Below are 25,739 nucleotides of genomic sequence, written 5' to 3' on the forward strand. Positions count from 1 at the left end.
TTACGCTTGACAGATGTTTGGTGATTCAGGAAGGAATAATGAAAAATTCAGATATGTAAACAAAGATCTTAGTTACTCAATAAATTAGACAGGAAATGTTTCCCAAGAGTACCAAGTAAAATCAGCAGAAAAGGACCCAAAGCATTTGGCATTTCTTTTTTCTTTTGAGATGGAGTCTCACTCTGTCGCCCAGTGTAGAGTGCAGTGGTGCAATCTCAACTCACTGCAAACTCTGCCTCCTGGGTTCAAGCAATTCTCCTGCCTCAGCCTCCTGAGTAGCTGGGACTACAGGCGTGTGCCACCATGCCTGGCTAATTTTTTGTATTTTTAGTAGAGACGGGGTTTCACCATGTTAGCCAGGATGGTCTTGATCTCCTGACCTCATGATCCGCCCGCCTCAGCCTCCCAAAATGCTGGGATTACAGGCGTGAGCCACCACGCCCAGCTTGGCATTTCTTTTACATCTTTTACTTGCTTGTATATAAATCGCTAGGTCTATATTGGTTTCTCTGGATTCTTGACATCAAAGCCAGTGTTTATTTGTTAGACAGCAATAATAATAAACACTCAGGATATTTTCAAAGGTAGAAGTAGCAGTTACAGGATTCACATAATGGAAGTGATTTCAGTGGAAAGACCTACTCATAACAAGGGCAAAATGAATGGGCATTGTGGTTTGTTAATGAGGGTTTTGCACATTTGAGTATGTGAATCATTTCTTTGAACTAGAGTTGCTCAACTCTTCCTGCTCAAATGAATAAATGCTGAAGCCTAAAAATATACAAATTTCTGACACCATTCCCCAGAGATTCTGAATTAATTGGCCTTAGGTTGGGCCTATACATTCGCCTTTTTAAAAAACTCTCTATTGACTTTGAGACACAATCCAGTTGGGAAAATGTAATCCGAAGCCTGACCTCACCAAAACCTAATAAAACAAAAGCCAGAAAACAGGTTCAGAACCCATCAGGTTATGGCGGCTCCTTTAAGATTTAACTTGTACCACTAAATTAGCCTTAACTATTTCTTACATTATTAATTTTAATATCCCAACAGCATTGGTTTAAGGCATTGCATGTTTTTTGAAATTTGAGCTACTCCTACAAGCCCTCCTTGGTGACTTGATGTACTGAGAACTTGTCCACTTGCTTAGCAGTGGTTGTTGAACCTTGTATGTGGTGTGTACTTAAGTATGTGACTTCATTCACTGAGCGGGACATGAGATATTCTGAAGTTTCCTGTGGTTAGCTCTTTATTTCAAGTGGAAATGGATAATATTACTGTTTACTTTTCCTATTGTGGTGCTCTTTTATTTTTAAGTTACTTCAAGATGGTTCTGAGATACCAATATGAGTAAGATATGGTTTCACTAATACAACCACGATTAACTAGGCGAATAGCAATTATATTTTATTGAATGAAACACAGCCTAATTAGGTTAGGCCAAGGAGGGCTATTTCTTCACCAATGAGCACAACTTGAGGGAAGGACAAACTATTAAAGATAACTAGAATTTGAGATTCTGACACCCCCTGAAGCTCTCCATCTCTCTTCTCCGCATGTCAACTCTAATCCTTAGATAGACTTTTTTCACAGTGACTGGAATGTGGTTTCCACCAACCTTCAGGGTCACATTTATCTTCTGAGGAATGGAAACCCAGTTTTTTTGAACCTGGGATCCTAGGGCTGACTGGTCAAACTTGGGTCAAGGGCCATCCCCAAAGAACTGTGGCTAGGGAGGTGGGACCCTGGCAAAACAGCATTTGTCTTTGGATTGTAGAGATAGAATAAATGTTTCCTAGGAGGGGGAAGGGAATGTAATTTCAGGAATTCAAAAAAAAAAGCAGATGGATATCCAGTACAGACATTGCTTTCTGGTTCCAATTGCTGTTGGAGGTGGAGGGTTTCTCCTCATGAGACATGGCTCCCCAGTCTTGCAGAGTTGAACTTAGGACTTTTTCAGACCCACCTCTCATGTCACCCTCTCATTAAGGTTTTATTGACTCTACAACCCCCAACCATCCACACACTGTTGGCTTCACCTTCCACTGTGATACTGTAACATGAAGTAATAAGCCATGACTACAGTGTGCTGCCAACTGTTGCGTTTTCCAGAAGACCATCAGAAAAACCTGTTGATCCAACTTACTGCAGTAAAGGTAAACACAACACTGACAGTCTTAGTAGTGTCTCAGAAAGGAACTCAGGGAGGATGTTTATAGGGTTTAGGTCCTAGACTGGGTGAATTTCAGGTGGGTTTTGCAAGACAGAAAACTCTTTGGGTTTGGCAGAGTTCATGACATGATAGCTTTAAATTGTTGGACACGGGGAGATGAAGGAGTTGAAACAAGTCTTCTAGAGCAATCTGGTTGATATAGATAAGTAAGCCACTTTGATTAGTCGCAGCCTTGTCCATTAGGAGCAAGTATTTCTTAAAGCAAGTAGCTAAGTCATTTTTGCTTATTTTCGGCATGGCTTAAACATAGAGAAAGTAAAGTATACTATATTCCAATATTATTTAGTACACAGAGAGGAAAGTATTTGGCTTCAGTTATCGATAATGCATTTTAATTGTTAACTTTTTATCTGTTGGTATATAGGCATGACCAAAGGACATTGAGTCACATGTAAGAAAAATGCTATTTTATCTTTTAATAGTTCTGATTGCATCAGTGAGAAAGTTAATCATATTCCATTTAAATCATCTCACATCCAAAATCATCTTGCCTATTTCTGATAGTACGGTTTTCACATTTGCAGACATACCATCAATATTTCCCAATGGGAATCAACGAGTACAGGGTAGAGCAGAATTTGCTATCTTTTACTCTGATGTTATCTTCTTATTTAAAACAGCTGCAGAAAATACAGATTATGAAGGTTGGGTTAATAAAAGGCAAGTATAACTAATGATGAAGCCTGAAAAAAAATTTAATGTCTTTTCCACACTTTTGAAATTCTGGATTACTTTTCTTTTATTCAATATCTTTTTATTTTCTAGAGAAAATGGAAAGTGAAACCCAAGTCAGATAAAGTAAGTTCAGTTGTGTTCTATTCTGTTAGAAAATTGAAAAGTTGGCACTTTTAGTGCCTGAATTCCTTCAGATGTTAAACTCCAAACTTCTACTGTCTGAAGTAAATTAAGTTAATATATCCTTAATAGAATAAATGCAGTTCTCAATAGTGAATAAATTTCACATTATGATTTATTTAGGGAAAACCTTGTTTCAATTTTATAAGCAGAAGAAAGGAAAGGAACTGTTAAAATCTGTGGAAAAGTTGTAGATTCCTGGAGCCACTTTTATTTCATGATTGTGAAAGTTAAATCATAATTATATTGCAAGTAAAAAAATTTCTACAATAATACTTTCTAGAGAAGTTTCTAAACAACAAAAGAACCCCCAAAACACAAACCCACAACTTCCTTTTGGCTTCAGTACTATTTGGATATTACCCTAATTGTGAAGGCAAAACCCCACCCTTCTCCTGAAGTATAAAGTAGGCCTTCTTTCTCCCTTAGGGTATTACTCTTGGTTGGGGAAGAACATCTCAATTAATAAATCTATACACACTGAGGGTATGTGGACATCATAGTAGCAAAGTTTCGGCCTGGGCCAGGCATGAATGTGAAATAGATGTATATTTTGTCCCCCCAGACTCTAGCTTCCTGATATTCCAGCCCACAGATTCTCTCTGTGCTTCACTCTGGTGACCAATGGAACATTTTCCGTTAAAACCTGGACAAATCTGAGACTCACTGATACCGAAGGGCAAGTCTTGGCATTCAAATCCAGGATTTCAGGATGTTCTGTGCAGAACACCCCATAACCCTGATTATTCCAAGTGAATTCAAAATAGATAAAATACACTTTTTTTTAGAAAAAGCATTTTCAACTTACATCAGTTTTTTCTTATTAATGAAAAACAACAACAACAAAAAACAAACAGTTTTTGGTTTACACATATTTGTGTTCTCTTTGTAAAAAAAAAAAATTTAATAATAAAAGGAGAAAATCCTGACAGTCCTCATTACACTTCCCTCTCTTCATTCTTCCAACCCATTCTTTCTAACACATATTTAGAAACTTTCTAGTTAACTTCAGAAGCAATCTCAGAATCGGGTTCTTGCTGAGCAAGGGTGAGCTCCCATGTCTTATGTTTCCTCTTGACATTTTAATAAACTTTCATCAGTGTAAGTAATTGTAACATATGTCTTCACAGACAGCCTGAAGAAGCTAGCAGGCTGAAGCAATGGATTGATTGAACTTAACCACTCAAGCTAGGAGTACATTTACTGGCAGGTGTTATACAGATATGTAATATAAAATCTCAACCTGAGTACACGTCCATGCAAACCAACAAAAAATAAGCCATGCATGTAAGAATAGTCTATGCTTTCCAAGTTCTTCACTATGATCTATGTACTAAAAATCACAACTTCATTTTTGCTGCCTGCTCCATTTCCCCATCCTGCCCTTTCTAGAAGTTGCTGGATAAAACTCCTGCTGCCTTTAGCATCAGGGGTGCGTTACTTTTTCTCTTATAGGGCTTCCCCCAGGACTTTGCTCCTCCTTGGGCATTTTCGCTGGGAGGCTGCCTCTGAGAAATTGGGGAACTTGGAGCCAAATGGCGAGTCCTCTGTCTAAGTAGTAGAAGTGACCGCAGCTCGGCTGCCAGTAAAGATTGCCCTTGGTTTCTGAGAAATTCTGACTCCCTAAGTTCATTTGGCAGCCGGCGGCTTCTCTGAAACAAAGCCAGCAAACAGCTGGAGCCTCTCTGGACACTCACATTAAAACTTGTGAAGAGTTAAAAGCCCCAGGGAAGAGCCAGGCCAAGGCCACGGGTCAGCGCCGGCTTAAAAGAGCCTCTCAGTGCACGAGGCGTTCGCTCCGGGAATCCACCTGCAGCTGTGCAGCGCGGACCAGGGCTTCCGGCGCGCGCTCTATCCAACTGCGCCGCGGGCGCCCGAGAGGCGCGCGGTTACTGCGCTCAGGAGCTCGGTGCAGCCTCTTCTGGAGAGTTGGGGGCGGTTTCCAGGGTCCGGAGTGTCCCCTGACCCCGGGAAAGCTGGGTAAGTATGCGGTGCGGGGACTTGGGGCCTGAGGCAGGCGGGGGAGGAAGCCTCGGGTAGACAGGTGGATGTGAGAAGGATTCTCCTTTCTGGTGATTTGCACCTGTTGACTCCCCCAAATCTGAGCTCTAAGGAATTTTACAGATGGTTAAGACAGGTTCTGAAAGGTAGACTCAGAATTCGAAAGGACCTTACAGCAGTGCTATCCGAAGTGTGGTGCAAGGACTAATAGCGTCGCCTTCCCCTTGAAACTTGTTAGAAATGCAAATTCCTGTACCCCACAAAACCTGTACCCCACAAAACCCTGTTGAACCAGAATCTCTGGGAATGGGGATACGGAATGTGTATTTTAACAATCCTCCACGGGATTCTGATGCAGCTAAAGTTTGAGAACCACTGCCTTAGAAGTCACTTAGTCCTTCATTTGAGCCCCTAACCCCAATGCAGGAACCCCCAAATAAACAGCAATGGGTGTGTAGGTAATGAGTCAAAGGCATTAGATACTGGGGTGTATTCAGTTATAAAAATAACTTCTAAACACTCATGGTTTGTGGGAATTCTATTCTGTCCCAAACGAAACTGTGATCTTTGAGATTTCCTAAGAACAGCACTCAGAGCTTCAAGAACTATTTCTGAGTTTGTACTGTGTGCAAGTCTCCAGGTAAGGTTCTTTCAAAGTGCTGGAGGGAATTTTGTACTCTCAGGATCCCCAAGCTGGTAGCATGTTATTTCTCTTACCAGGATCATCACAAGTTGATGTAGTGCTTCATACATCACATTTATTTTGTTTTTTGGTATTCAACTGCTGGTTCTGAAATTAATCATTGTTAACTCAGGGTGTCAGGCTAGGTATCTTGGAAGATATATATTTACTTTGTGAATTCTGAACAAAAATCCTTAAGAAAAAATTCACACTGCAAGATTTTTTTCCATTTTTTCTATTTAAGTTTACAGTGCTACAATTTACAAATAGAATAAGTAGGAATCCTGAGATTTCATATGAATTAAAGTAGAGAAGATAATTCCCAAGTTTCTAAATAACTCCTTCAGATGAGGCAGGCTCTTCATCACTGCTGAGAACCTGAGCCATTAATCTTTGATGACGAATGAATGGTTTTGTGTTGTTATTATTATTCTCCTTTCAGTGGCTTAACTTAAAATATGAAATCTAAATCCACTGCTGACTTATTTGGAGACTCTGGAGCAAATTTATTTGCAGATATTTCTCAGTTTTCCCTTTTCTTCAATGGGTGGGTGCAGGATGTAAGGTTTTGATAGGGAACCTGCTAGCATTATCTTAAAGTAGTTCCCTGGAGGACCCTGTGTGGTTATGATATTGAACTATTATTAATATGTTAAAGCAAACATTCAATACAATGATTTTATATTTAATTATTATATATATATTAAGTTAAAACATCTAAAAGGCTTTTTCACAGATTTCAAAAGCTAATCACCTCTCTGTTTGAAAAGAACTTTGGAAATGTCAGTAAAATTGGGAGCCATTGCTAGCAATGTTATGAGCCTGTGAAAATAAAGTTTGCAACTGTAAATATTTCCCATCTTGAGTCATAGCTACATGCAGAAATTGTTCATAAGTATTCAATGAGCATATGCTTAGCATCCTTCTATAATGAAGCGTAAGGCTGACACATATGTCTTGTTTGTATTGTATTTCATGTTGTGATTTTCCTTCCTCAAGTTCAAATCATCTTCCAAAAAGGAAGAATTTTCAACCCCGGAGCATATACTCAGAATCCTCCAGCTCTGAGAGTGGAGGGCACAAATTCACTTGGAATGTGTACTTTTCTTGGTATTGCAGTTTGCTTTGATGATGCCCCTGTCAATCTTGTAGGATCTCAGATCCAGTATACACTGAGCAAGTAGAAAGTGCAAAGGAAGAGGAGTTGGGCACTGGGCAAAGTTGGGATCTAAGATAAAACGAGATGCATGCCTACTTTATGAGGAAGGGCTGACTGGTGGTGCATGTGGCAGTTGCAAACATTTTTGTTGCCCCATCAATCCCTGGTGCTTTATGGTACTTCCCTAAATTCCTCTGGCCTATTCCCTAACATGCACACAACTCACTACCCACAACCATTGCCACTTGCCATTCTCCAAGGAACCATTCTTTTTTATTTTCAATTTTACTTTAAGTTCTGAGATACATGTGCTGAACATGCAGGTTTGTTACATAGGTATACATGTGCCATGGTGGTTTACTGCACCTATCAACCCATCATCTAGGTTTTAAGCCCCACATGCATTAGGCATTTGTCCTAATGCTCTCCCTTCCCTTTCCCCCAACTCCCCGACAGGCCCTGGTGTGTGATGTTCCCCTCCCTGTGTCCAGGTGTTCTCATTGTTCAACTCCCACTTATGAGTGACAACATGCAGTGTTTGGTTTTCTGTTCTTGTGTTAGTTTGCTGAGGATGATGGATTCCAGCTTTATCCATGTCCCTGCAAAGGGCATAAACTCATTCTTTTTTATGGCTGCATAGTATTCCATGGTGTATATGTGTCACATTTTCTTTATCCAGTCTATCGTTGATGGGCATTTGAGTTGGTTCCAAGTCTTTGCTATTTGTAAATAGTGCTTCAATAAACATATGTGTGCATGTATCTTTATAGTAGAATGATTTATAATCCTTTGGATATATACCCAGTAATGAGATCACTGGGTCAATTGGTATTTCTGGTTCTAGATCCTTGAGGAATCGCCATACTGTCTTCCACAATGGTTGAACTAATTTATACTCCCATCAACAGTGTAAAAGTGTTCCTATTTCTCCACATCCTCTCCAGCATCTGTTGTTTCCTGACTTTTTAACAATCGCCATTCTAACTGGCATGAGATGGTATCTCATTGTGGTTTTGATTTGCATTTCTCTAATGCCCAGTGATGATGAGCTTTTTTTTATGTTTTTGGCCACATAAATATCTTCTTTTGAGAAGTGTCTGTTCATATCCTTCACCCACTTTTTGATGGGGTTGTTTTTTTGTTGTGAATTTGTTTAAGTTCAAGGAACCATTCTTGTCCTGTATTCATGTTGCAGATTTCTAATTGCCTACCCAATATTCTAATACTCCCTATTTGAATTCTCATCCATCAAGCCACTCTTTGGGATGGTACTGTAACTCAAGACTTGGTCTCTGAAAGGCCAATGTAACGTTCCACATTATTTGATTGTCCCAGGTGACACCTCAAACGTTCTCTCTCAAGATGAAATAAGTCACTTGGTTAATTAATTATTATTTTGGAAAATAATAAGAAACATGAAGAGAATGGAATAATGGAATTAGAGTTTCAGAAAGGCACCGTAGTGCAACGGAAGAACACCATCTTTGTAGAGACTGCAAGCCCTTGGGCAAGCTATGCTAACTCTTTGAGCCTTAGTTTCTTCATCTGTGGTATGGGTATAATTATAGCTAACTTATATAATTAAAGTGAGAATTAGAGATTATTATGTAAAATGCTTTGCACATAGTGAGTATGTATTAAATGTATGCTAGTAGTTATGATTATTGTAATTTTGTAGCTAATCACCTAGGGCAGTCTTTTAACAATCAGGAAACAGACAAAAATTTAAGTAAATCATAATGTAATAATCTAGTGATACATAAAAACATTGCCTAAGAAGGGTCTTGCAGGACCTCTTTAATTCATAGATAACCAATTTATAATTTTCTTATATTTTAATCACCAATTATTTATTTACATATGAATATTGCTAAGTGCTTTAAATGTGTATTCTTGTGCATATATCTCTCTAGATTATATGAATTATGATTATATTCAGCTGCAAGTAATAGCAGACCCAAAAACAGTGGCTTAAACAAGTCATACGCTAATATTTTCCTTGTGTAAAATAAGTCCACAGGTAGGCAGTACATGGTTATTAGTAGCCCAGGCTTCTTCCTACCTTTCTATTCTACCTTCTTGGCATGGAACTCTTATCTGTAAGATTGTCTTATGGTCCCAAGATGGCAGTTGGAGCTCTAAATGTTATATCTGTATTTAGTGTAGTAAGAAGAAGGAATGGGGATAGTGCAAAAATACCTACTTTCCTGCTGGGTAATCCATCTTCCGCATATATCTCATTGGCTAACCTTAGCTACAAAGAAGGTTTGGAGATGTATTTTCATAGCTGAGTACATTGCCTCATCAATCAACATAGGAGTTCTGTTAATATAGAAGGAGAGAATTGGGAGTATCAGAATGTTGGGTAGGCAACTAGAATCTGCTACATGGATGCAGGACAAGAATGGTTCTTTGCGGCACAAGACAAGGATACCCTCTCTCACCACTCCTATTCAACATAGTGTTGGAAGTTCTAGCCAGGGCAATCAGGCAAGAGAAAGAAATAAAAGGTATTCAATTAGGAAAAGAGGAAGTCAAATTGTCCCTGTTTGCAGATGAAATGATTGCATATTTAGAAAACCCCATTGTCTCAGCCCAAAATCTCCTTAAGCTGATAAGCAACTTCAGCAAAGTCTCAGGATACAAAATCAATGTGTGAAAATCACAAGCATTCCTATATGCCAATAGCAGACAAACAGAGAGCCAAATCACGAGTGAACTCCCATTCACAATTGCTTCAAAGAGAATAAAATACCTAGGTATCCAACTTACAAGGGATGTGAAGGACCTCTTCAAGGAGAACTATAAACCACTGCTCAACAAAATAAAAGAGGACACAAACAAATGGAAGAACATTCCATGCTCATGGATAGGAAGAATCAATATCGTGAAAATGGCCATACTGCCCAAGGTAATTTATAGATTCTATGCCATCCCCATCAAGCTACCAATGACTTTCTTCACAGAATTGGAAAAAAACTACTTTAACGTTCATATGGAAGCAAAAAAGCGCCTGCATTGCCAAGACAATCTTAAGCAAAAAGAACTAAGCTGGAGGCATCACACTACCTGACTTCAAACTATACTACAAGGCTACAGTAACCAAAACAGCATGGTACTGGTACCAAAACAGAGATATAGACCAATGGAACAGAACAGAGGCCTCAGAAATAACACCACACATCGACAACCATCTGATCTTTGACAAACCTGAGAAAAACAAGCAATGGGGAAAGGATTCCTTATTTAATAAATGATGCTGGGAAAACTGGCTAGCCATATGTAGAAAGCTGAAACTGGACCCGTTCCTTACACCTTATACAAAAATTAATTCAAGATGGATTAAAGATTTAAATGTTAGACCTGAAACCATAAGATCCCTAGAAGAAAACCTAGGCAATACCATTCAGGACATAGGCATGGGCAAGGACTTCATGTCTAAAACACCAAAAGCAATGGCAACAAAAGCCAAAATAGACAAATGGGATCTAATTAAACTAAAGAGCCTCTGCACAGCAAAAGAAACTACCACCAGAGTGAACAGGCAACCTACAAAATGGGAGAGAATTTTTGCAATCTACCCATCTGATAAAGGGTTAATATCCAGAATCTACAAAGAACTTAAACAAATTTACAAGAAAAAAACAACCCCATCAAAAAGTAGGCAAAGTGTATGAACAGACACTTCTTAAAAGAAGACATTTATGCAGCCAACAGACATGTGAAAAGATGTTCATCATCACTGGACACCAGATAAATGCAAATCAAAACCACAATGAGATACCATCTCACGCCAGTTAGAATGGTGATCATTAAAAAGTCAGGAAACAGCAGATGCTGGAAAGGATGTGGAGAAATAGGAACACTTTTACACTGTTGGTCAGAGTGTTTATTAGTTCAACCATTGTGGAAGACAGTATGGCAATTCCTCAAGGATCTAGAACTAGAAATACCATTTGACCCAGCGGTCTCTTTACTGGGTATATACCCAAAGGATTATAAATCATTCTACTATAAAGACACATGAACACGTATGTTTATTGTGGCACTATTCACAATAGCAAAGACTTGGAACCAACCCAAATGTCCATCAATGATAGACTGGATAAAGAAAATGTGGCACATATACACCATGGAATACTATGCAGCCATAAAAAGGATGAGTTCATGTCCTTTGCAGGGACATGGATAAAGCTGGAATCCATCATCCTCAGCAAACTATCACAAGGACAGAAAACCAAACACCGCATGTTCTCACTCATAGGTGGGAATTGAAGAATGAGAACACTTGGACACAGGGCGGGGAACATCACACACTGGGGCCTGTCGGCGGGTGTGGGGCTGGGGGAGGGACAGCATTAGGAGAAATACCTAATGTAAATGATGAGTTGATGGATACAGCAAACCACCATGGCACATGTATACCTGTGTAACAAACCTGCACATTGTGCACATGTACTCTAGAACTTAAGGTATTAAAAAAAAAAGATTCTTTGGAAAATGGCAAGTGGCAATGTTTGTGGGTAGTAGGTAGTAGAGTGTGTGTTTTAGAGACTAGCAGATGGTAGAGAGAAAGTGATAATAACAAGCTTCTTGGCAACTGGATTCTTTGAGAAGTACTCTCGGTGTGAAATTAGAGTAATAATGATCTCTCTATCTAGATTTTAAAGCAGTTTACATAAATGATTATATTTCAACCCCACAGTAATCTTGAGAGTTTGTAAAAAGGGTAGATGTATTTATTATCACTTCATTCATGATCAAGTTGAGGCTCAGAATGATAAACAGTTGCTCAAGGCCACATACCCAGTTAGTACAGAGCTACTGTAAACCTTAGCTCTTCTGACAACTAGTGCATCTCCTTAGTGGAGAGGGGGCAAGTTGTAGAAGAAATGAGATAATAAAGATAACCATATATACTTAATTTTAACCATTGTGATATTATTTTCCAAAAATTATTTGGACAGAAGGAGATAACATAATCAAATTTTGCAAACAGCAGGGTGATGATTTAAGAGCCCATCTACCTTAGTTCAAATCAGCGTTTTACTACTTACTAGCTTTGTGAATTTGGGCAGGGTGCTTGATATCACTTTCTTCTGTGACATTAACTAAGAGTACTTGCCTCATATAGAAACTGTAAAGATAAAAAACAAAGTATAGAGACTGGCACATAATAAGAAACATGTAAGTGTTTGCTGTTCCAGATAGACTGTAAATAAGAGCATCAAGTGAAAATTATGAAACCTAATGTTAAGATAGCTGACTGCAAAATAAATCCAGAAAAAATTAAAAGCTCTTTTATAAAGTAGCAATGAACAGTTAAAACTATAATGAGAGGAACATTTTTATTCTCAATAGCAATAAACTACAAAATAGCCAAGAACATGAATATGAAACATGTAGGAGCACTCCCTGTTGGATCTGTCTTTCCTCAACTTTATTCCTCCCACAAACACATATCCAAAGGCTGCACAGAAAACCCAAAAGCACCAGTATGGGTCTGATGCAAAAATACTTCCACAAAGAAAAGAAGCATTTGTTACGTGCAAAACAAAGATCAAGAATTGTTTCAGTCAACAAAACTCCAAACTTGAGGCATTAGACAACACAGTTCTATAAATCAAGAGCTTAAAGAAATGCAAGAGAGAATGAGAAGCAAAGCCAAGAAAGTCCAGAAGGAAAATAAAACCATTACAAAACTAAAACCTAAATTAGAAGCAGCTAGATATAAGTAAATCTTGTGAAAAATAGAGTTTTGATTTAGAGGATGGCTTTGGGAAAAAAATCACATAGAATGCAGACTACAAAGAAAAGAGAGAGAAGTGGTAAGAAAGTATAATAATAATGAAAAACAGACAACAGAAAAACAGCAAAGGGCTAAGTAAAATTTCTGAAAAAAAAAAACAAAAGGAACTGAAAATAAATATAAAACATTTATTTCTTTGATCTCAAACTATTAGTAATTTCAAGATGCACCGCCAATTTAAAAATTAATTTTGGAGGAATAGAAGAAAACCATAAAATATTAAATGAATATGTCACTTATATTTATAGTTGAAAAAGATTAAAATGTGAAAAAGACGCATCTTTTAATTAAAGAAATGTGGAATTAGATGAAAGCCTTCCCAAAGTAAAAGAAAATCTGAATTCACAGATCAAAAGTCTCACCATGTTCTGGATAAGGGAAGAAAAGAAAGAGAGAAGTAGAGAAAGCAAGAAAAGCAAGCAAGCAAGAAAGAAAAGAACAAAAGAAAAGAAGAAAGAGAAAGAAAGGGGAAGGAAAGAAGGAAGGAAGGAGGATTAGCATGATGATATTTAAGGCCAAAGGATACAATATCCAAGCAGGAAAAGAAAAAATAAATTACACTAGCTGTATAAATTGTCTCAGCAACATCAGATTCCAGAAGAGAATGAAAGTGGGTTCCAATTAATATAAGAACCTTAGCGGGAAAAGGAAATGAATGGGACCCAAGATTTCTATAGCCACATTCTATATGTGGCTTGTGTTATATTTCTATTAAACAGCAGTGATTTAGATTGCTCTAGACAGCAAGTTGAAAAAATGTCAGATACATCATTCAGTATGCAAAAGCCCACTATGTAGAACCCAATCCCTTCTTACTCAAAGTGTTTTCCGAGAACCAACATTCTCTAGGGGCTTATTAAAAATGCAGAACTCGGGGCTCACTCCAAAGCTGCTGAATCAGAGTCTACATTTTAATAAGATGCCCAGGTAATTCATACGCACGTTAAAGCTTGAGAAACACTTTCTTAATTAACCACTTCCTAAAAGAGTCACTTCCTAGAAGTACTACTTGAAGAGTCATCTAGCCCAGAGCTTCACAGCTGGTGTGCTTTGTAGAACTATGATAGGCTGAGACATTGATCTCTTTAGCCTGGGACTCTGGGATGGAAGGCCATGGGCTAAGGACCTGAATAATATTGTAATTTCCTGTGTGTTCCATGATTTATAGCTGTGCTATCCAGTATGGTAGCCACTCACTGTATTGGCTACTGACCATTTGAAATGTAGCTAGACTGAGTTGAGATGTGCCATAGAAGTAAAATACACAGCAGATTTTGAGGACTTAGTATTAAAAAAATGTAAAATATCTCAATAATTTTTATATTGGTTATACATAGAAATTGTAATACTTTAGATATATTGGGTTAAGTAAAATATATTATTTAATTAATTTCACCTTTTTTTTACTTTTGTTAATGTGCTACCAAAAAAATTAAAATTACATACACAGTTTGCATTGTGTTTCTATCCAATAGTGCTGATGTGGATTGCTTTATATGGCAAAAAGAGGAATCAAAATTAAAAACCTCTAATAGATACAAACTGGGAGTGCACATTCTATTTAAATTTTAAAATAAACTTGAAATAACTGTGGTATTATAATCACAAAGCAAGAATTACACTTCTTGAAAGAAAAGCTACGATATAAAAATCCCTAAAGTTTAAAAGATAATTTCATGATAATAGATTGAGAGATTCCTCTTGCCCCTATAAAACACAAACAAAAAAATTAAAGAAGAGAAAGGAAAAGTAAGCAGACTAATTTTATCTTTCATAGGTGGAAGTTATCAATATTATTTTATTTCTAAAGTTGATGAATTTGGAAATATAAGTTAAAACATTTTATTTATAAATTATTTTACCAGTTTACCCTGAGTGAAAATTAGAGAGAGATATATACACCTCTCAAATACTTAGGGTAAACTAGTAAAATTTTACACACACACACACACTTAGGGTAAACTAGTAAAATAAAAAATATATATACCCACACACATAAAGTTAATGATTAATGAAAGGGAAATAGAAAATGAGTGGAAACGTGATAAAGCAAAATAAATTAAACAAAACAAATAGTAGTGGAAAGTAAAGAATTATGTATTTAAAAGAGATGACAGACATAAGCCCAAACATATATTTTATAATATAAAATAGAAAGAGTTTAAGTCCTTACTTTAAAAAAAAAGGAATCACAGATCTGATCAAAAAGCTGAATCCAGCCACACACTGTCTACAATAGATATAACCAAAACAAAAGAGATTTGATAATTGACATTAAGTTGCTTATAAAAGACATACTACCCAAGAGGAAGCAGGGTTTATGATGTTATATCAGAAAATGTTGAGGTCAATAAAAACTATATTAAATTGAGGTGTAGTGCATACTTTTTTCTGCCCTCTCTTCCTTTTTTTTGCATCTTCTTTTTTTCAACCAACATTTATGAAGTTTTAAGTATTGACCAGGTACCGACAGAAATTGAGGATACAACAGTGGGCCGAAGCAGACAGTGATGGCGCAAGCGATAATCAAAAGTCAGATAATCATGGTAAACAAGTTATGAATATGTTCCACATTGAAGAGATAACTGTCATAAACCTTATGAAATAACTAGCATGGTGTAGAAATGCATAAAGCAGAAACTGCAGGAAATAAGAGAATTGATGAAAATACGGTTGTAGGGGAAATGTTGAGACACTCATATTAGTCCTTGAGAGTTAAGATAGGCAAAAATAAATAAAGATGAACTAATAGACTAATAATGAACTCTATCATCAGGAGCAAATATTGTTTCTTTTCTAGCATTTATTAAGCATTTCAAAAACTGAGCGTTATATTAGGTCAGTACAAAAGTAATTGCGGTTTTGCCATTAAAAGTAAAAGTAATAGCAAAAACCTCAATTACTTTTGCACCGACCTAATATATACTAGGTTATATATAGGGGAAACTTTGACATATTCCAGAAAAGAGTACAGACTACATTCTCTAACCACAATGCATTAAAACCAAAAGTAACTAATAAAAGAGCTACATTCACACTGAAAAATAAAACAACTCCAATAAAACAAATCAAAATGGAAAATCTCTTGATTTTCAGTTGAAGAAATTGAAAATGCAGTCACTTGAAAAATTTCAAACCATAATTGAGAAATATCTGGCCTGTAGTAATGATGAACAGGCTTGCATGTCAAAGCTGATGCTGTACTCAGGAAAATGCGTTGCCTCAAAAAGCTCTTATTACCACATAGGAAAGAATAGAAATGGATTAATCATTCAATTCAACAAGTTAGGGGTAAAGCAAAACAAACCTATGTAAAATAGAATGAAGTAAAAATAAACACAGAAAATTGAGAATTAAGACAAAGAATACCAAAAGAATTGATTAGTAAATGAAAAATGTCTTTTGGGAAAAACTCACAGTAAACAGTATAATTTACTAGTTACCATAATCCAGACAAAAAGGAAGAATGAAAACAAATGTATTCTCTATGAATGAGAAATTAGACATAACCCTAGAGAGTAGAAAAAAAGGGGGAATAATTTATTTGACTTTACAATAAACAATTTGAAACCAGGATGAAATGGAAAATGATAGGAGGGCACATGAATGATAACTGCAAAATCTAACTAAAGAAGCAACAGAAAATCTAAGTGGCTGGTAACCTGGAAGGAACTGAGAATTGCTGAAAGCTGACACTTTTGGCCTTGTCGGTATATGGGTAATTCCTTTCAAAACTCCCAATAACTGGCAATTGCTCTGTCACTTAAAATGTTTAGAACAAAGAGAAAGAAGAAAAGCTTCCAGATCATTTTTATGAATCCAACATGATTGATACCTGGCAAAGATAGCTCACACACACAAAAATAACAGACATTCTCACCTTTGAACAATAATGCAAAATTCCCGAATCAAATATTAGCAAGTAAAATTCAACAGCACATAAAAGGAAATGTAGGATAATGAAGTGGAATTTATTTTAGAAAAGCAAAAATCATTCAATATTAATAACTCTATTCACTAATATTTTGTAAATAAAGTTCAATATATGGTTATATTTGAAAAGAAAAAGCATATGTGATCATTGTAGTAGGTGCTGAAAAGGTATTTGGCAAGGTAAAATTTAGCAGCTATTCTTGATTTTCTTAAATCTTAGGTTAAAATAAGAAGAAATATTTTAACATAATTAGAAATATATATTACAAACCAACTGCCATCATAACATGTGTAATGAAGAAAACACTTAAAATATTACTATTAACTGGCCGAGCATGGTGGCTCATGCCTGTAATCCCAGCGCTTTCGGAGGCTGAGGCGGGCGGATCACGAGGTCAGGTGATCGAGACCATCCTGGCTAACATGGTGAAACCCCGTCTCTACTAAAAATACAAAAAATTAGCCGGGCGTGGTGGCAGGCGCCTGTAGTCCCAGCTACTTGGGAGGCTGAGGCAGGAGAATGGCGTGAACCTGGGAGGCGGAGCTTGCAGTGAGCCGAGATTGCGCCACTGCACTCCAGCCTGGGTGACAGAGCAAGACTCAGTCTCAAAAAAAAAAAAAAAAAAAAAAAAAATTACCATTAAGTTAGGAACATTATCAACACCACTCTTTAACCACTTTGTTGAAGTTCTGGTAAATGTAATAATATAAGTTATATACATTGAGAAAGGGGAAGGCAAAATTATTGTTATTTTTATTTAAAATGAGAATATACTGGAAAAGTCTAAGCAAGCCAACAAGAAAGTTCAGCAAAGTGGTCAATATAAATAATTTAGTAACATGAGTAAGAGAAAAGATTCAATTTATAATAGCAACAAATATAAAACATCTAGGACTGTGTATATTCATAATATATCAAGAGCACATAAAAATAAATGCAAAGACAAGCACTCACAGGCAAAATGGTCAAAAATCTTAAGTGTACAGTTCATAGAAAAATACCTTTCCCAATCTAACTAGTAATTATAGAAATGCAAATTCAAAGAGCCATGTGGTAATGTGGAATTTTTTCCCCCCAATCAGGATTCCAAAACTTCAAAAGTATGTTGTGAGAGTGTGGGGAAATAAGGACTTCCATATGTTCCTGAGGGAAAATATGATTTGGCATACCTTTTTGCTGCAGTTGTCTAATATTGGCCATAATTTTAGATATACATTCCTTTTGACCCCAAATTTCCATTCGTAGTAAGTGATCCTTTAGAAATATAATACTTCTTCCACTGTGCAATGTTGTTTATTGCAACATTGTTTGGAATTGTTAAAAAGGTGGAAACAATCTAAATATCTATTTATAAAGAATTGGTTAAATAAACATTGATATAAAGGAGTACTATGCAGCTGTTAAGATGAATGAAGTAGATACAAGAGTTATATTAAAAATAGTCAACAATGAGTAGGCATTGACTAATCAGAATGGATGTTGATTTCAACTAGTGTGGTCAATCCAGTCTGTGACAATTTTTAAGGACTTTCAAATGGTTAAATACATATAGAAATAGATTGACAGTTAATATGATTATTAATACAGTATAAATGAGGTAGGTACATTTAGGAAGAATATTTGAGCCATCAATTGTTTTTAAAATTTAAGAAACAATGCCAGGCAGAATAATAGAGATTATATAACAATACTAAACATGTATAATTGTTTTGTGCGGGTTTAACAACTTGCCACCTAATAAAGTTTTGTTGGAGCACAGCCATGCAGGGCCAATTTATCCATTAGGCACAGTTTTTTAGAAGCCTATGAAATGTTTAATTTAAAAAAAATTAGAAGAAAAATGAATATTTAGGTCAAAAATTGTTTAATTTTTTCTCACACAAGGAAAAAAATGTAATTTTTAGGACTCATAAGTCTATTAAATTTTGCCTAAAACAGAAATAAATTAAATTTTAAAGTACTTAAAGTTATATCAAAAACAATTTTTAATTTATTTTATTATGGTAAGAGAATCCTATAAAGCAAAAGTGTATAGGACCTACAGCAAAAATAATTTTTTAATTCATTTTATTATGAGAGGATCCCATAAGGCAAAAGTGTGTAGGACCCGCAGAAGTCATAGGTGCTTCTGCAGTCATGCTTGTTTGTTTACATATTTTCTGTGGCTGCTTTTGGAAGGGCAAAATTGAGTAGTATATTTGTCCTGGAGACGGTCTGGCCTACAAAGCCTGAAATATTTACTTACTTTTTCTTTACAGAAAAGTTTAGCTTAGTATATTAGCACTCATGATATTACAGAAAGTTATCTTTATGAAGTGGATTTTATTTTTAGTTATTTACTTCCACCTAGACCATTAATTTTCAAGAAAAATTCTACTTTTAAATTGTTCACAATTCATGACCGTTTGTTATGGGGGAATGACAACTACATCAGCTCAAAATTTTAAGACAAGGAAAATTACCAAATAACCAATATTTATATTAAATCATTTTCATACCGAACACCAGAAAGAATATAAAGAGAATGAAGAAAAAAAGGAAGTTTTACGGGAAAAATCCCCAATAGATCTCCAAATAACATGCTCTTCCTAGACATCAGCTGCAAACGAGCATCTGCTTAGTGTGGCGTAAATGTAATGCAGTGGCTTCAAGAACAATCCAGCAGGTACCAGTGCTGAGAATATTGTTCTTGTACTCTAATGCCAATTTTTAATAATTTTGCTATTGAAGTTTTAATAAAGTGATAATAATTTACACATTTAGGGTAAAACTTCTGATTTATTCTTGGATTCTTCAAATTCATATTATGAGGGGGATATTTAAGCTTAGGCCTGTTTTGATCATATACTGATTTTAAGATGCAGACAGCATTCGACTAATGTAGATTATGATTCATTTATGCAGAGGGAAACCTTCTGGAAGAATACATCCAAACCAGTAGGAGTTTTATTATGTCTCTAGGGAATGGGAATATGTATCATTTGTGGTGAAAGCAGTCCATGCAGCCACGAAGGTGAAGATTGTTACTGACATTGATTAACATTGCTTGCTCATTGGGGATAATAAAGCAGGCCAAGTTTGTTCTGTTATTATTTTTAAAGGCTCTGTGCACGCCTTTATTGCTAGTCCAGACTACTACCACAGCCCTTTGTTTGTTATACCATTCTTATGATAAAATAATTCATCATCCAAACTGTGCACTTAACAAAGTCAACCCTTTTGAGATATAATTTATATATAATATAATGCATCAATTTTAAGTGTACTATTAGAACTTTTTGGCAAATGCATATTTCCATGTAACCATAATCAGTATAGAGAGCATTTCCATAATCCCAAAAAGTCTCTCGTGCCCAAACTGATGTTCTATTTAAGTTCACAGCAAAATTGAACAAAAAGTACAAAGTTCCTATATGCCCCCCTACCCCAAACACACGAGGCCTCCCCTGCTATCAATATCCTGCACCAATGTGGTACATTTATTACAATCAATGAACCTACACTGACACATCATTATCATCCAAAGTCCAAAGTTTATGTTAGGGTTCACTCTTGGGAATGTACATTTGATGAATTTTGGCAAATGTATAATGACATGTATCCATTATGATAGGATCAGACAGAATAGTTTTTAAAAATCGTCTGTGCTCCACCTGTTCATCCCTCCATACCTCCTAACCACTGACAGCCACAAATCTTTTTACTGTCTTTATAGTTTTACCCTTTCCAGAATGTCATACAGTTGTAAAAATACAGTATATAGCCTTTTCAGATTGGCTTCTTTCATTTATTAATATGCATTTAAGGTTCATGTCTCTTAATGGCTTGATAGTATATTTCATTTTAGTCCTAAATAATCTATTGGCCTGAATATACCATAGTTTATCTGTTCACCAACTAAAAGGTATACTGTTTGCTTCCAAGTTTTGGCAATTATCAATAAGGCTGAACATCCACGTGTAGTTTTTTGTATGGATGTAAGTTTTCAACTCATTTGGGTAAATACCAGGAAGCATGATTGCTGGATTGTATGGGATGAATATGTTTAGTTTTGTAAGAAACTATTAAATTGTCTTCCAAAGTGGCTGTGCCATTTTGCATTAATCCCTGTCAGTAGTAAATGAGAGTTCCTATTGTTTCACATTCTTGCCAGCATTTGGTGTTGTCAGTGTTTTGGATTTTCACCATACTAATGGGTGTGTAGTAGCATCTTACTCTTAATTTGCAATTCCGTAATGACATATGATGTTAACCATCTTTTCATATGCTTGTTAGCCATCTGCATGTCTTCTTCGATGAGAAGTCTGTTCAGATATTAGATATTTTGTTTTCTTATTGTTGAGTTTTCAGAGTTCTTCATATATTTTGGGTAATAGTCCTTTATTGGATATGTCTTTTGCAAACCTTCCCCTGCCTACCAATCTGTGGCTTGTTTTCTCATTTTGTTGACAGTGCCCTTCATAAAGCATGACATTTTAATGTTAATGAAGTGCAGTTCATTAATTATTTTTTTCATGGATCTTGTCTTTGGTGTTGTATTTCATAAGTCGTTGCCAAACCCAATGTCATCTAGATTTTCTCCTATGTTATATTCTAGGAGCTTATGGTTTTGCATTTTGCATTTAGGTCTGTGACCCATTTTGAGATAATTTTTGGGAAGGGTGTAAGGTTTCTTTCTCTCTCTCTCTCTCTGTCTCTGTCTCTCTCCATATATATATATATATTTTGCATGTGGATGTCTGGTTGTTTCAGCACTGTTTGTTGAAAAAACTGTCTTTGCTCCATTGTATAGCATTTGCTGCTTTGTCAAAGACCAGTTGACTGTATTTTTGCAGGTCTATTTCTGGGCTCTCCAGTCTGTTCCATTGATTTGTCTGTTCTTTCACCAGTACTACACTGTCTTGATTACTGTAGCTTTACAGAAGGTCTTGAAGTCAGGAAGTGTCAGTCCTCCAACTTTGTTCTTCTCCTTTAAAATTGTATTGTTTATTCTGAGTCTTTTGCCTCTTCATATAAACTTTAGAATCAGTTTGTCAATATCAAAATAACTTGCTGACATTGATTGGGATTGTGTTAAATCTACAGATCAATTTGGGAAGAACTGACATCTTGACAGTACTGAGTCTTTCTATCCATGAACATGGAATATCTCTAATGCCCCTCTTTATCTCTGATAACTTTCCTGGCTCTGAAGTTTTCTCTGTCTGAAATTAATATGGTTACTCCTGCTTTCTTTTAATTAGCATTGGCATGGTATATCTTTCTGTATCTAATTTCTTTTAATCTACATTTATCTATATTTAAACAGGTTCCTTGAAGAGAACATATATTCAATTTGTTTTAATTTCTGACAATCTCTTTTAGTTGTGCATTTAAACCATTATAGCGATTATTAATACAGATGCATTAATATCTACCATATTTGTTACTATATTCCATTTGTTGCCTTTGTTTTTTGTTCCAATTTTGTCTTCTACTCTTTTCTGTTTTTTGTGGTTTTAGTTGAGCATTTTAGGATTCAATTCTCTCTCCTTACTTAGCATATCAGTTATACTTCATTCTTTAGTGGTTGCTCTAGAGTTTGCATTTATAACTAATCCAAGTATACTTTCAAATATCACTGTACTGCTTCACAGATAGTGCAAATAACTTATAATAACAAAATAATTCAAATTCCCCCTTACTCATCCTGTAAATGGGACTTTAATGATGTAGTGGCAGATTTAGTGGTATATGGAGTGAGAAGAAGCATTCTATAGTTCTCTGATTAGGTTTCAGTCCTTTAGTGAGCCTGTGTTCCCGAGCTATGAACTTTACAAATGCCTCTCATCCTCTCTTCCACCACTCTTGGGAGGGACAGCATGGTGTAATGGGGACTAGAGTTGGGTATTTCCTTTCGTCTAGGCCAGCTAGATTCTGATAAAACCCCAGCAGGTTGAGTTCTGGTGAAATAGTTTCTCTTGAGAACATGCCTTGTTAAGAAGAATAGTGTGCTGTGGTGTATTTAAAAATGGTTTCCATTCCCCTCACCCTGCTGAATAATGAGGAATTTTTTCTTTTATCTTTACTGTGAGAGTTTGATAGAGCTCCCTGAGGTAAAACTTAATGAAAGTGTGGGTGCCACTTTAACACTTGCTTTTCTGGAATTTTTAACTATTAGACTTGTCCACATTGAACCTCCAGCCATTTGTCAATTACACTTCAAGTTTTCCTACCCCAGCACTGGTTCCTGCAAAGGTTTCAGCTCATGAGTCTCTGCTCCAATAAATTGTACTTGTGATTTTCTGTATCCTCCTGTCTGTCTCTTTAATTTTGGGGCAGTGGTTTTCTCTGTGACAAAGAAAAATTGTTAATTTTCGGTTTGCTTAGTTTTTCACTTGTTTTTAGGATGGAGTGACAACTTACTTCCAGGCTACCACATAGCAAACTAGAAACCATAGTCCCAGGGCAATTTTAAGAAATAACTAAGGTGCTATTAATCGTTGCACTGGGACCACAGTCATAAATTGGCACTGTCCTGGGAAGCCACATACTATATTTGTGATTTTTTTCTCAAATTTTTACGTTTGCTTTACTTCAGAAAAATAATCTCTAATTTAAGAATGAACCAAAAATATCCTCGACCCCACATCTTAGAAATAAATGCATATGACGTTTTAAAAAATTGGGATCATACTCTGCATAACCATTTCTGCATTTACCCCTAACCTACTATATCCTTTAAGTTTAGCAAGCATTTACTTGCTTTGCATTGTATTAGGACAACCCCAAAGTAGAAGAAAACATGGTCCCTTCTCTCAAAAGTTTCAGTGGAGATAGCACTACCAAACATATACACACAACTAAACAGTACAGCTAAATACAGTATACATCTTAGCTATTAAAAAATGGTGATGGTGATGTAGACTGAGTGTTTGGGGCAGATGGAAACATGGAGGATTAGATAGAGGCTGCAGTAGTCAGAGAGCAGGCAGGTCTAGTTCTGAAGTATAATTAGGATTTGAGTTTGCACTTAAGAAAAGCGCAAAGTCCTTCAGCCTTGAAGCAGAGGGAAAAACGATGTGGATACTACGATGCCTGGTCAGATGCAAAGGGACTAGGAATTCGAGATCTCTCCAGTGAGTCTTGTTCTGCAAAGTTGCAGCAGGAAAGAACCATCAATAGAGGCCCTAATATTGGATATCCCAGCAGGTCTGGTATCCAGGCATTTTCAAAGGTTGTCAATTGAATTCTGGTCAGGATTCTTTTTGCTCATGTATTAGTAAAACCCAACCCAAACTAGCTCAAACACAAAATAGAATTTATTGACTGAGACACCTGAAAAGTCGAGGGATTGATCAGGCTGATCAAGGTGGTCAGTTGATGTCATCAAAGATACGTCTCTCTTGATCTTGGGATTCTTCTTCATGGTGGCAAAACCTGTATATTGGCTGATGCTCTCTGACTTTGATGGTGTAGGTCAGGTGCTCATTGTTGGATCAATCACAGTGACTGTAGCAATGCTGGCCTAAGCCAGGTGTACTTTCCTGGAGTAGGAGTGAGGTCAAGATTTCAGCAACTACATGGTTTGAAAGTGGGGAAGGAGAATCCTCAGAAGGAGTAATGAACGTTGGGCAGACAAAATCAACAGATGTCTCCTTTAAGATGTTTTGTTTTGTTTTGTTTTGTTTTGTTTTGTTTTGTTTTGAGACGGAGTCTCGCTCTGTCGCCCAGGCTGGAGAGCAGCGGTGCGATCTCGGCTCACTGCAAGCTCCGCCTCCCGGGTTCACGCTATTCTCCTGTCTCAGCCTCCCGAGTAGCTGGGACTACAGGCGCCCGCTACTACGCCCGGCTAATTTTTTTGTATTTTTAGTAGAGACGGGGTTTCACCGTGTTAGCCGGGATGGTCTCAATCTCCTGACCTCGTGATCTGCCCGTCTTGGCCTCCCAAAGTGCTGGGATTACAGGCGTGAGCCACTGCGCCCGGCCTAAGATGTTTTATGTACATGATCTCATGTAAACTTCTCAACAACACAATGTTATAGCTATTATTGACCACAACTTACAGATAAAGACATTGAGGCCCAGATTTTGTCTCTGGGACTGTACCTCTGTGTTTTCTACAGAGAGCTTGCTTACACCATTCAGGATGGCCTAACTTAGTGGTCGTCAACCTTGGCTGCACATTGGAATCACCAGGAGTGTTTAAAAAAATCCCAGTATTCAGACCATGCCCCTGACCAATTGAGTCAGAAACTGGGAGTGGGACCTGGCATCAATATTTTTAATAGCTCTCTAGTGTGCAGCCAAAATTGTGAATCACCAGCCCACAGCCTGTTCTTTCTTAAGAAAGTAATAATGAGAAGAGTGAGCCAAGCCACATTTGGTTTTCTCAGCCACAACCCTAATAATGAGGCACGCAACTAGACCCCATAAGGGTCCTAGAGCAGGAAAGCAGGCTACTGAAACTATGGATAGTAATGCTGCTGACTTGGGGCCTTCATGATTTGTATGGCAGCTGTGGTCCAATGTCATTTATTTCCATGTGGATATAATAGGCCTTATGAAGTTGTGGCAAATAGAAGGATTAGTAACATAAGCAAGACATTCTTCTATCTAGGGATGTTTATTTTTTAAAATCTGGTGTAAAAGAGGCTTATGGGTTAGATACTTGAACAGTAATTAATAATACTTGAAACAAAATTCTGATGCCTGGGCTCTGATAGAGGGGGCTTCTGTATATATCAGTGTGGTTGGTTTTTGCCAATGTTCTTGCAAGAAGGGTGACGTCTTGCCCTTCTGAGAGGCCCACACCTTGTAGGGCTGGACCTGCTCACTCATTTTATGCCTTTGGTTGAGCCCATGTTCCCAGACGGCCTGTACTCTAATTTACAAAATGAGATCATTCTATAGCTCAAGTCCAACCCTCTTGTTTTATAGATTACAGAAGCAAGTCTCAGAGAGGAGCTCATGGTTTGAATTATGAGTTCCGATTCCTTGATATTCTTTCCACAATGCCTGATCAAAGTTGTAGAAGTCTTTAGAGTATATCAAGGGCTTTTGTATATTTCCTTTTGATGCCTT

General features: G+C 36.8%; 1 protein-coding gene across 2 annotated transcripts in view; it reads left to right on the forward strand.

Moving 5' to 3' along the window:
• The first annotated feature begins 4,780 nt into the window (after positions 1 to 4,780).
• The window catches only part of COL6A5 (collagen type VI alpha 5 chain), a 139,675-nt gene continuing 118,716 nt past the window's right edge, over positions 4,781 to 25,739 (forward strand). For both annotated transcript variants that reach the window (XM_057301893.1, XM_057301894.1), the window contains exon 1: positions 4,781 to 5,071. The gene's annotated coding sequence lies outside the window, so the exon portion shown is untranslated. The remainder of the gene's footprint in view (positions 5,072 to 25,739) is intronic.

The sequence above is a fragment of the Pan paniscus genome, chromosome 2, assembly GCF_029289425.2.
Source record: "Pan paniscus chromosome 2, NHGRI_mPanPan1-v2.0_pri, whole genome shotgun sequence".
Taxonomy (NCBI): domain Eukaryota; kingdom Metazoa; phylum Chordata; class Mammalia; order Primates; family Hominidae; genus Pan; species Pan paniscus.